General features: G+C 39.2%; 1 non-coding gene across 1 annotated transcript; it reads right to left on the bottom strand.

Moving 5' to 3' along the window:
- Window positions 1-590: 590 nt before the first annotated feature.
- Window positions 591-698, bottom strand: LOC130956592 (small nucleolar RNA R71). The gene has a single exon (XR_009077172.1). It is a non-coding gene; the product is annotated as a small nucleolar RNA R71 (small nucleolar RNA).
- Window positions 699-12,849: the final 12,151 nt, after the last annotated feature.

Raw genomic sequence — 12,849 nt, forward strand, 5'->3', positions numbered from 1 at the left:
TATACTGTGACATAGAGGATTCCATATTTTCTTGTTCTCTTCTCTTTCATATGAGCAGGAACAAAGACAAAGGCATTCTTGTTGAAGCTGACCCTGAACCTGAAAGGACCTTGAAGCGAAAGCTAAGAGAAGCTAAGGCACAACTCTCTGTAGAGGACCTAACAGAAATCTTCAAAGAAGAAGACATGGCAGCCGAAAACAATAACAATGCAAACAATGCAAGGAAGGTGCTGGGTGACTTTACTGCACCTACTCCCGACTTCTATGGGAGAAGCATCTCTATCCCTGCCATTGGAGTAAACAACTTTGAGCTTAAGCCTCAATTAGTTTCTCTAATGCAACAGAATTGCAAGTTCCATGGACTTCCATTTGAAGATCCTCATCAGTTCTTAGCTGAATTCTTGCAAATCTGTGACACTGTCAAGACTAATGGGGTTGACCCTGAAGTCTACAGACTTATGCTATTCCCTTTTGCTGTAAGAGACAGAGCTAGGACATGGTTGGACTCACAACCTAAAGAAAGCCTGGACTCATGGGAAAAGCTAGTCAATGCCTTCTTGGCAAAGTTCTTTCCACCTCAAAAATTGAGTAAGCTTAGAGTGGAAGTCCAAACCTTCAGACAGAAGGATGGAGAATCCCTCTATGAAGCTTGGGAAAGATACAAACAGTTGATCAGAAAATGTCCTTCTGACATGCTTTCTGAATGGAGCATCATAGGTATTTTCTATGATGGTCTCTCTGAACTATCCAAGATGTCTTTGGATAGCTCTGCTGGAGGATCTCTTCATCTGAAGAAGACGCCTACAGAAGCTCAAGAGCTGATTGAAATGGTTGCAAATAACCAATTCATGTACACTTCTGAAAGGAATCCTGTGAACAATGGGGCAAATCAGAAGAAAGGAGTTCTTGAGATTGATACTCTGAATGCCATTCTGGCTCAGAACAAAATATTGACTCAACAAGTCAATTTGATCTCTCAAAGTCTGTCTGAAATGCAAAATGCACCAGGTAGTACTAAGGAGGCTTCATCTAAGGAAGAAGCCTATGATCCTGAGAACCCTTCAATGGAAGAGGTGAATTACATGGGAGAACCCTATGGAAACACCTATAATTCTTCATGGAGAAATCACCCAAATCTCTCATGGAAGGATCAACAGAGACCTCAACAAGGTTTCAACAACAATAATAGTGGAAGAAACGGGTTTAGCAATGGCAAGCCTTTTCCATCATCTTCTCAGCAACAGACAGAGAGTTCTAAGCAGAGCCACTCTGACTTAGCAACCATGGTCTCTGATCTAATTAAAACCACTCAAAGTTTCATGACTGAAACAAGGTCCTCCATTAGGAATTTGGAGGCACAAGTGGGACAGCTGAGCAAGAAAATTACTGAACTCCCTCCTAGTACTCTCCCAAGCAATACAGAAGAAAATCCAAAAGGAGAGTGCAAGGCCATCAACATGGCCGAATTTGGAGAGGAAGGAAAGGAAGTGAACGCCACTGAGGAAGACCTCAATGGGCGTGCACTAACCTCCAATGAGTTCCCTAATGAGGAACCATGGGAATCTGAGGCTCAAAATGAGACCATAGAGATTCCATTGGACTTACCTGCCTTCATGAGCTCTGATGAGTATTCTTCCTCTGAAGAGGATGAGTATGTCACTGAAGAGCAAGTTGCTAAATACCTTGGAGCAATCATGAAGCTAAATGACAAGTTATTTGGAAATGAGACTTGGGAGAATGAACCTCCTTTGCTCACCAAAGAACTGGATGACTTGTCTAGGCAGAAATTACCTCAAAAGAGACAAGATCCTGGGAAGTTTTCAATACCTTGTACCATAGGCACCATGACCTTCAAGAAGGCTCTGTGTGACTTAGGGTCAAGTGTAAACCTCATGCCTCTCTCCGTAATGGAGAAGCTAGGGATCTTTGAGGTGCAAGCTGCAAGAATCTCATTAGAGATGGCAGACAACTCAAGAAAACAAGCTCATGGACTTGTAGAGGATGTTTTGGTGAAGATTGAAAACCATTACATCCCTGCTGATTTCATAGTCCTAGAGACTGGGAAGTGTATGGATGAAACCATCATCCTTGGCAGACCCTTCCTAGCCACAGCAAAGGCTGTGATTGATGTTGATAGAGGCGAACTGATCATTCAAGTGAATGAAGAATCCTTTGTGTTTAAGGCTCAAGGATATCCCTCTGTCACCATGGAGAGGAAGCATGAAGAGCTTCTCTCAAATCAGAGTCAAACAGAGCCCCCACAGTCAAACTCTAAGTTTGGTGTTGGGAGGCCACAACCAAACTCTAAGTTTGGTATTGAACCCCCACATTCAAACTCTAAGTTTGGTGTTGGGAGGTTCCCACATTGCTCTGAGAAAATGTGAGGCTCCATGAGAGCCCTCTGTCAAGCTACTGACATTAAAGAAGCGCTTGTTGGGAGGCAACCCAATGTTATATTTTATCTATTTTCTTTTGTTATTTTATGTTTTTTTGTAGGTTGATGATCATGAGAAGTCACAAAATCAATTGAAAAAGCAAAAACAGAATGAAAAACAGGAAGAAAAACAGCACACCCTGGAGGAAAGACTTACTGGCGTTTAAACGCTAGTAAGGCTAGCAGGTGGGCGTTTAACGCCCAGTCTGGCACCATTCTGGGCGTTTAACGCCAGAAAGGGGCACCAGACTGGCGTTAAACGCCAGAAAAGGGCAAGAACCTGGCATTAAACGCCAGAAAGGGGCACCAGCCCGGCGTTTAACGCCAGAATTGGCTCAAAACGCATTTTTGCATGTCATTTGGTGCAGGGATGACTTTTCCTTGACACCTCAGGATCTGTGGACCCCACAGGATCCCCACCAACCCCACCACCCTCATTTTTCTTCACCCATTCACCAAAAACCCCTCACCTATCAAATCCCACTGTCTCTTCACCACTCACATCCATCCTTCATAAAACCCCACCTACCTCACCATTCAAATTCAAACCACTTTCCCTACCAAACCCACCCTCACTTGACCGAACCTTACCCTTCCCCCTCCCCTATATATACCCTTCTTCACCCCTTCATTTTCACACAACCTAAACACCACTTCTCCCCCTCTTTGGCCGAACACAAAAGCCATTCCCTTCTTCTTCATTTCTTTTTCTTCTACTCTCTTCTTTCTTCTTTTGCTCGAGGACGAGCAAACCTTTTAAGTTTAGTGTGGTAAAAGCGTTGCTTTTTCGTTTTTCCATAACCATTTATGGCATCCAAGGCCGGAGAAACCTCTAGAAAGAGGAAAGGGAAGGCAAAAGCTTCCACCTCTGAGTCATGGGAGATGGAGAGATTCAAGAGGGGAGCAAACAAGAGACCCCTCTCATCATGAGATCCCTGAGATGCCTCAAGGGATGCACTTTCCTCCACAAGACTATTGGGAGCAACTGAACACCTCCCTAGGAGAATTGAGTTCCAACATGGGACAACTAAGGGTGGAACACCAAGAACATTCCATCCTCCTCCATGAAATTAGAGAAGATCAAAGAATCATGAGAGAGGAGCAACAAAGACAAGGAAGAGACATTGAGGAGCTCAAGCACTCCATAAGACCTTCAAGAGGAAGAACAAGCCGCCATCACTGAGGTGGACCCGTTCTTTAATCTCCTTGTTCTTTATTTTCTTGTTTTTCAAAAAATTTATGCTTATGTTTATCCATGTTTGTGTCTTATGATCATTAGTGTCTTAGTGTCTATGCCTTAAAGTTATGAATGTCCTATGAATCCATCACCTTTCTTAAATGAAAACTGTTTTTAATCACAAAAGAACAAGAAGTATAGGATTTCGAATTCATCTTTAAAACTAGCTTAATTAGTTTGATGTGGTGACAATACTTTTTGTTTTCTGAATGTATGCTTGAACAGTGCATATGTCTTTTGAATTTGTTGTTCAAGAATGTTAAAATTGTTGGCTCTTGAAAGAATGATGAGAAAGGAGACATGTTACTGAGGATCTGAAAAATCATAAAAATGATTCTTGAAGTAAGAAAAAGCAGTGAATACAAAAAAAAAAGAAGGAGAAAAACGAAAAAAAAAAAAGAAAAAAAAAGGGAGAAAGAAAAAGAAAAGAAAAAGAAAGAAATAAAGTTGTGATCCAAGGCAAAAAGAGTGTGCTTAAGAACCCTGGACACCTCTAATTGGGGACTCTAGCAAAGCTGAGTCACAATCTGAAAAGGTTCACCCAATTATGTGTCTGTGGCATGTATGTATCCGGTGGTAATACTGGAAGACAGAGTGCTTTGGGCCACAGCCAAGACTCAATAAGTAGCTGTGTTCAAGAATCATCATACTTAACTAGGAGAATCAATAACACTATCTGGATTCTGAGTTCCTAAAGAAGCCAATCATTCTGAATTTCAAAGGATGAAGTGAGATGCCAAAACTGTTTGGAGGCAAAAAGCTACTAGTCCCGCTCATCTAATTTGGAGCTAAGTTTCATTGATAATTTGGAGTCTATAGTATATTCTCTTCTTTTTATCTTATTTGATTTTCAGTTGCTTGAGGACAAGCAACAATTTAAGTTTGGTGTTGTGATGAGCGGATAATTTGTACGCTTTTTGGCATTATTTTTAGTATGTTTTTAGTATATTTGGTTGAGTTTTTAGTATATTTTTATTAGTTTTTAGTTAAAATTCACTTTTCTGGACTTTACTATGAGTTTGTGTGTTTTTCTGTGATTTCAGGTATTTTCTGGCTGAAATTGAGGGACCTGAGCAAAAATCTGATTCAGAGACTGAAAAGGACTGCAGATGCTGTTGGATTCTGACCTCTCTGCACTCAAAGTGGATTTTCTGGAGCTACAGAAGCCTAATTGGCGCGCTCTCAACGGCTTTGGAAAGTAGACATCCTGGGCTTTCCAGCAATATATGATAGTCCATACTTTGCCCAAGATTTGATGGCCCAAACCGGCGTTCAAAGTCACCTTCAGAAATTCCAGCGTTAAACGCCGGAACTGGCACCAAAATGGGAGTTAAACGCCCAAACTGGCATAAAAGCTGGCGTTTAACTCCAAGAAGAATCTCTACACGAAAATGCTTCAATGCTCAGCCCAAGCACACACCAAGTGGGCCCGGAAGTGGATTTTTATGTCATTTACTCATCTTTGTAATTCTTAAGCTACTAGTTTCCTATAAATAGGACCTTTTACTATTGTATTTTCATCTTGGTTCTTCTGGTTCCCTCTCTGGGGCCGAAACCAATGATCACACTATCACTTATGTATTTTCAACGGTGGAATTTCTACACACCATAGATTAAGGTGTGGAGCTCTGCTGTACCTCGAGTATTAATGCAATTACTATTGTTCTTCTATTCAATTCCGCTTGTTCTTTGTCCAAGATATCACTTGTTCTTCAACTTGATGAATGTGATGATCCGTGACACTCATCATCATTCTCACCTATGAACGTGTGACTGACAACCACCTCCGTTCTACCTTAGATTGGGTGAATATCTCTTGGATTCTTTAACCGGAATCTTCGTGGTATAGGCTAGAACTGATGGCGGCATTCGAGAGAATCCGGAAGGTCTAACCTTGTCTGTGGTATTCTGAGTAGGATTCAATGATTGAATGACTGTGACGTGCTTCAAACTCCTAGCAGGCGGGGCGTTAGTGACAGACGCAAAAGAATCACTGGATTATATTCTGGCCTGACCGAGAACCGACAGATGGATAGCCGTGCCGTGACAGGGTGCGTTGAACATTTCCACTGAGAGGATGGGAGGTAGCCACTGACAACGATGAAACCCTTGCATAAGCTTGCCATGGAAAGGAGTAAGAAGGATTGGATGAAGACAATAGGAAAGCAGAGAGACGGAAGGGACCAAGCATCTTCATACGCTTATCTGAAATTCCTACCAATGAATTGCATAAGTATCTCTATCTTTATCTTTATGTTTCGTTCATCATCTATACCCATTTGAGTCTGCCTGACTAAGATTTACAAGGTGACCATAGCTTGCTTCATACCAACAATCTCCGTGGGATCGACCCTTACTCGCGTAAGGTTTATTACTTGGACGACCCAGTGCACTTGCTGGTTAGTTGTGCGGAGTTGTGATAGAGAGTTAAGATTGCAATGAGCGTACCATGTTGATGGCGCCATTGATGATCACAATTTCGTGCACCAGTTAGTAGTGTTAACATTAAGTGAAAATGTGGGTTCGAGAACGTTAATGACGATCACCTTTTTTTACTAATGTTCCAAACCAAAATGATCCACGTTAACTTCAACGTTAGTGGCACTAATGTGACCACTAACGTTGCCTCTTGGTCCTTCACAAACGTTATTGCCATTCACCTTTTCCAATAACGTTGCTCTTTGCCTCTTTTCCCCACGTTAGTGATCCACGTTAGTATAACTAACGTGGCCCTTAACGTGGGCATGCCTAAGCTTCGAGAGCATTAGTGACACTTACCTTTGTCACTAACGCTCCAAACGCCCCTCCTTCCCACGTTAGTGCCTCCATTAACGTGACCACTAACGTGGTGGTGATTGCCATCTCCAACGCTAGTGATAAAGGTGAGTGTCACTAACGTTGGCCTATCATGCTTTGCTCCACGTTACTCTTCATGTTAGTGGTCTTAACGTGACCACTAACGTGGGCACTATTGGCTGAGCTCAACGTTAGTGACAAAGGTGAGTGTCACTAACGTTGGCGATTGCTTTCTCCTCCCACGTTAGAGTTCACATTAATTGGATTAACGTGACTCTTAACGTGGCTAATTGTGCCCTTTTTAGAACGTTAGTGGCATTCACTTTTACCACTAACGTTGGAGCTCCTCTTTTCCTCCAAGTTAGCTACCACATTAATGTAGTTAACGTGGCAACTAACGTGGGCTATGATGGCTTCGAAGGCGTTATTGGAGATCACTTTTTCCATTAATGCTACAAGCTTGTCCCCATTCCACGTTAGTGGTCACGTTAATTAGATTAATGTGGCTGCTAATGTGGCTCCTTCTTGCTTCCTTTGTCCTGAAATCAAGCAATTAAAGTGCATCAAAGCTCTGTTCCAAGTCATGAGATTATGCATCATCCATTTTATCATTTAATTACTGCCTAATTCTCATGAAATCATGTAAAGTTCACAATGTTTGCTTGAATCAAGGTGTAAGTGTATTTTTATCCAAAACTTGCTTATTTACTAAGAAAATGCATGAAACTACCCTAAAACAGTAAAGAAAAGGTCAGTGAAACTGGCCAAGATGCCCTGGCATCAAAATAATTTTGAAAAGATAAGAAGTTAAAAAAGAGATTTTAAACTCAACATAAAAAATATGATTGAAAAAGATTTGATTTTTAAAAGATATGATTGAAAAGATATGATTGAAAAAGATTTAATTTTTAAAAAGATATGATTCAAAAAATATTATTGAAAAAGATTTGATTTTAAAAAGATATGATTGAAAAAGATTTGATTTTTTTTTAAAATTGATGACTTGACTAACAGGAAATTAAAAGATATGATTCTAAAATTCAAAGGTTGAACCTTTCTTAAAAAGGTTGAAAAATATGAAATAAAATTAAGAAAAAGATTTTTAAAAAAATTAGTTTTAAACTTTTCGAAAACATAAAAAAAATTGAAAGATGAACATTTAAAATATGTTTGATACAAAAAGTTATGAATTAAAACATGAAAATTTGAAAAAAAAATCGAATTGGAAATGAAATTACCTCCCTTGTATCATCCTGGCGTTAAACGGCCAGAATGATATCCATTCTGGCGTTTAACGCCCATGTGGCTACCTCTATGGGCGTTTAACGCCCAGCCAGATACCCTGGCTGGCGTTTAAATGCCAGAAATCCTTCTTTACTGGGCATTTTTCTAAACGCCTAGAATGCTGCCATTTCTGGCGTTAAACGCCCAGAATGCTGCCCATTCTGGCTTTTAACGCCCAAAGTGCCTCTTTACTGGCGTTTTATTGTCAGTGAGCTCTTTTTCTCTGTGATTCTTCTGTTTTATGTTCTGAGTCTTCATTTTTCTGTATGATTTACTTAAAAAGAGATATTTTTTATTTTTGAATTTTTAATGAAGAGAGAGAAAAATAACAAAATGAAATAAAACATAAAGATGCACGATCAAAACAAGTAATGCATGCAAGGACACTTTGAATGTCAAGATGAACACCAAGAACACTTTGAAGATCATGATGAACATCAAGGACATATTTTTGAAAATTTTTAAGAAAAGCAAGATATGCAAGACACCAAACTTAGAAATTTTTAATGTTTAGACACTATGGATTTGAAAATGCATATGAAAAACAAGAAAAGACATAAAACAGGAGAATTCAAAGATCAGAACAAGGAAAATCATCGAGAACAACTTGAAGATCAATGAAGAACACAATGCATGAATTTTTCAAAAATTCAAGAAGAATTAAAAATATGCAATTGACACCAAACTTAAAATTTGACTCTAGACTCAAATAGGAAACACAAAATATTTATTTATTTATTTTTTGTTTTTATGATTTTATTAAAATTTTTTGTATTTTTCAAAAATAAAACTAAAATTACCCAATCTAAGCAACAAGATGAACCGTCAGTTGTCCAAACTCGAACAATTCCTAGCAACGGCGCCAAAAACTTGGTGCACGAAATTGTGATCACACTTTTCACAACTCCGCACAACTAACCAGTAAGTGCACTGGGTCATCCAAGTAATGCCTTACGTGAGTAATAGTCGATCCCATGGAGATTGTCGGCTTGAAGCAAGCTATGGTCATCTTGTAAATCTCAGTCAGGCGGATTTAAATGGTTATGAGATTTTGATAATTAATAGATAAATAAAACATAAAATAAAATAGAGATACTTATGTAATTCATTGGTGGAAACTTCAGATAAGCATTTGGAAATGCTTTGTTGCTTCTGAACCTCTGCTTCCCCATTGCTTCCATCCAATCATGCGCACTCCCTTCCATGGTAAGCTGTAAGTAAGTGGATCACTGTTGTCAATGGATACCATCCGTCCTCTCAGTGAAAATGGTCTGGCTACAGTTCTCACCGCAAGGTTAATCATCTATCGGTTCTCACTTGTGTCAGAATAAGATCCGTTGATCCTTTTGCACACAGTCACTGCGCCCAACAGCCGCGAGTTTGAAGCTCGTCACAGTCATCCCCTCCCAGATCCTACTCGAAATACCACAGACAAGGTTTAGACTTTTCGGATCTCAGGAATGCTACCAACTGTTTCTAGCCTATACCACAAAGGTTCTAATTTCACTGATTTGAATACTCTGTTGTCAGGAGATGCTAGTCAAACGCATGGATCAGAGACCCAAGAGAATATACTCCAGCTGGCATCCAATGACTACGTTGAATATCATGTAGACCGCTTGTGGTTGTCAGGCACGCAGATCTTGGCTAAGCGAGTACTGAAGATAGTGGGTGATTGTCACGGGTTACCCCTTCAGTCTGACTTAATTGAATTAAGTACAAGAGTATATCTTGGAGAAGAAGTAGGCGTGAATTGAAGGAAAAATAATAGTACTTGCATTAATTCATGAGGAACAGTAGAGCTCCTCACCTTAATCTATGAGGTGTAGAAACTCCACAATTGAAAATACATAAGAACAAAAGGTCTAGGCATGGCCGAATGGCCAGCCTCCCAAATGGCATAAGAATTCGAAAACAGGGGAAGAAGACCTTTATACAATAGTAGAAAGTGCTATTTATACTAAACTAGTAAACTAGGTTTACAGAAAATGAGTAACTAAGTGCAGATAATGCAGAAATCCACTTCTGGGGTCCACTTGGTGTGTGTTTGGGCTTAGCTTTGAAGCTTTAACGTGCATAGACTCTTCTTGGAGTTAAACGCCAGTTTGGGTGCCAGTTTGGTCGTTTAACTCCAGTTCTGGTGCCAGTTTGGGCGTTTTACGCCAGAAAAGGGTCTTAGATGGGCGTTTTACGCCAGAAAAGGGTCTCAGATGTCTACTTTTCAACGCAATTAAGAGCGCTCCAATTGGGCTTCTGTAGCTCCAGAAAATCCACTTCGAGTGTAAGGAGGTCAGAATCCAACAGTATCTGTAGTCCTTTCTCAGCCTCTGAATCAAATTTTTGCTCAGGTCCCTCAATTTCTGCCAGAAAATACCTAAAATCATAGAAAAACACACAAACTCTTAGTAAATTCAGAAATGTGAATTTTGCATAAAAACTAACAAAAATATACTAAAAAGTAACCAAAACTACCTAAAAACAATGCCAAAAAGCGTATAAATTATCCGCTCACCAACGAGCTTATTTGCAAAAAGGTCATTGTCAACCAAGAGAACATGATTTTCCAAAAACATATTTTGGAACTTCTCTCCGTAGATTTAATGCTGATTGGTTTGATGAATTTGGCAATTGGTTGGAATATAGTATTTCAAAAGATGCTATCTTTTGTCTCTGTTGCTATCTTATGAAACCTGATGGTGCGAGTGGTGATACTTTTGTAAAAGATGGCTTTTCAAATTGGAAAAAGAAGGAGCGATTACAAACACATGTTGGAAATCATGATAGTGCTCATAATCAAGCTCGAAGAAAATGCGAAGCACTCATGAAGCAAAAGTGATGAGCGGATATTTTAAACGCTTTTTGGGGGTATTTTCATGTAGATTTTAGCATGTTTTAATTAGTTTTTAGTAGAATATTATTAGTTTTTAGGAAAAAATCATATTTCTGAAATTTACTATGAGTTTGTGTATTTTTCTGTGATTTCAGGTATTTTCTGGCTGAAATTGAGGGAGTTGAGCAAAAATCTGAGTTAGGCTGAAAAAGGACTGCTGATGCTGTTGGATCCTGACCTCCCTACACTCGAAATGAATTTTCTGGAGCTACAGGAGTCCAATTGACGCGCTCTTAACGACGTTGGAAAGTAGACATCCAGGGCTTTCCAGCAATATATAATAGTCCATACTTTGCGCGAATATAGGTGACGTAAACTAACGTTCAACGCCAGTATCATGCTGCTGTCTGGCGTCCAGCGCCAGAAACAGGTTACAAGTTGGAGTTCAACGCCAGAAACAGGTTACAACCTGGCGTTGAACGCCCAAAACAGCCCCAGGCACGTGAGAAGCTTAAGTCTCATCCCCAGCACACACCAAGTGGGCCCCAGAAGTGGATTTCTGCATCATCTATCATAGTTTACTCATTTTCTGTAAACCTAGGTTACTAGTTTACTATTTAAACAACTTTTAGAGACTTATTTTGTATCTCATGACATTTTCAGATCTGAATTTTATACACTTTGACGGCATGAGTCTCTAAACTCCATTTTTGGGGGTGAGGAGCTCTGCAGCGTCTCGATGAATTAATGCAATTGTTTCTATTTCACTCAAACGTGTGTGTGTTCCGATCTAAGATGTTTATTCGCGCTTAATTATGAAGGAGGTGATGATCCGTGACACTCATCACCTCCCTCAATCCATGAACGTGTGCCTGACAAAGACCTCCGTTCTACATCAGACTGAATGAGCTTCTCTTAGATTCCTTAATCAGAATCTCCGCGGTATAAGCTAGAATTGATGGCGGCCACTCTTGAGAATCCGGAAGGTCTAAACCTTGTTTGTGGTATTCCGAGTAGAATTCAAGGATCGAATGGCTGTGACGAGCTTCAAACTCGCAATTGCTAGGCGTGATGACAAACGCAAAAGGATCAATGGATCCTATTCCAACATGATCGAGAACCAACAGCTGATTAGCCGTGCTGTCACAGAGCATCTGGACCGTTTTCACTGAGAGGATGGGAGGTAGCCACTGAAAATGGTGACACCCTACATACAGCTTGTCGTAGACGGGCTTTACAAACAATTGAGTTGAATATTACATTGCAGAAATTCAGAGGACAAAGCATCTCCAAAACTCCAACATATTCCCCATTACTGCACAACAAGTAACAACTATTTATTTTATGCCCTTTTTACTTTATACAAGGCTAAAGAACTCTATTGGTATCCTGACTAAGATTAATAAAATAAACATAGCTTGCTTCAAACCAATAATCTCCGTGGGATCGACCCTTACTCACGTAAGGTATTACTTGGACGACCTAGTGCACTTGCTGGTTAGTTGTACGGATTGCAAATTCGTGCACCAAGTTTTTGGCGCTGTTGCCGGGGATTATTCGAGTTTGAACAAGTTAAGGTTTATTCTATTTCTTAGATTAGGAATAATTTTTTTATTGTTATAGAGTCATTAAATTCTGATAGTATAGTTTCTTTTCAAAATAAAAATTTCTTTTCAAAAAAAAAATATATTATTTTTCTTTATTAATTGTTAATTTTTCGGGAGTCTAGTGTCTTGTTCTAAGTTTGGTGTCAATTGCATCTTTTATATTTTTCTTTAAATTTTCGAACTTGTGCTCTTTGTTCTTCATTGATCTTCAAGTTGTTCTTGTTTATTTTTCTTGTTTGATCTTGAGTTTTTCTTGTTTTGTGTCTTTTCTTGTTTTTCTTGTGCTTTTTCAAAACATTAACTTTCAAAAATTATACTTTTATCCATAAAAATAATACATCTTTAAAATACGTTACATTTTTAGCTCAGTTGGTTATAGCGTGGGTTTATGTTCTTAGCAATTGGGCACCTTCTTTTTAAAATCCTTTTTCAAAAATAATTTTTCTTGATTTAATCTTGTGCCAAACTTTAAGTTTGGTGTTTTCTTGTTAATCTTTTCATAATTTTCGAAAATTTTATTAAAGTTTTCTAAAAATTTTAAGTTTGGTGTTCTTCCTTTTGTTCTTGGTGTTCTTGTGAATCTTCAAGGTGTTCCTGAGTTTTTTCTTGTGTCTTGATCTTAAAATTTTTAAGTTTGGTGTTCCTTGGTGTTTTCCCTCCA

This window comes from Arachis stenosperma, chromosome 1 (genome assembly GCF_014773155.1).
Source record: "Arachis stenosperma cultivar V10309 chromosome 1, arast.V10309.gnm1.PFL2, whole genome shotgun sequence".
NCBI classification, from domain to species: domain Eukaryota; kingdom Viridiplantae; phylum Streptophyta; class Magnoliopsida; order Fabales; family Fabaceae; genus Arachis; species Arachis stenosperma.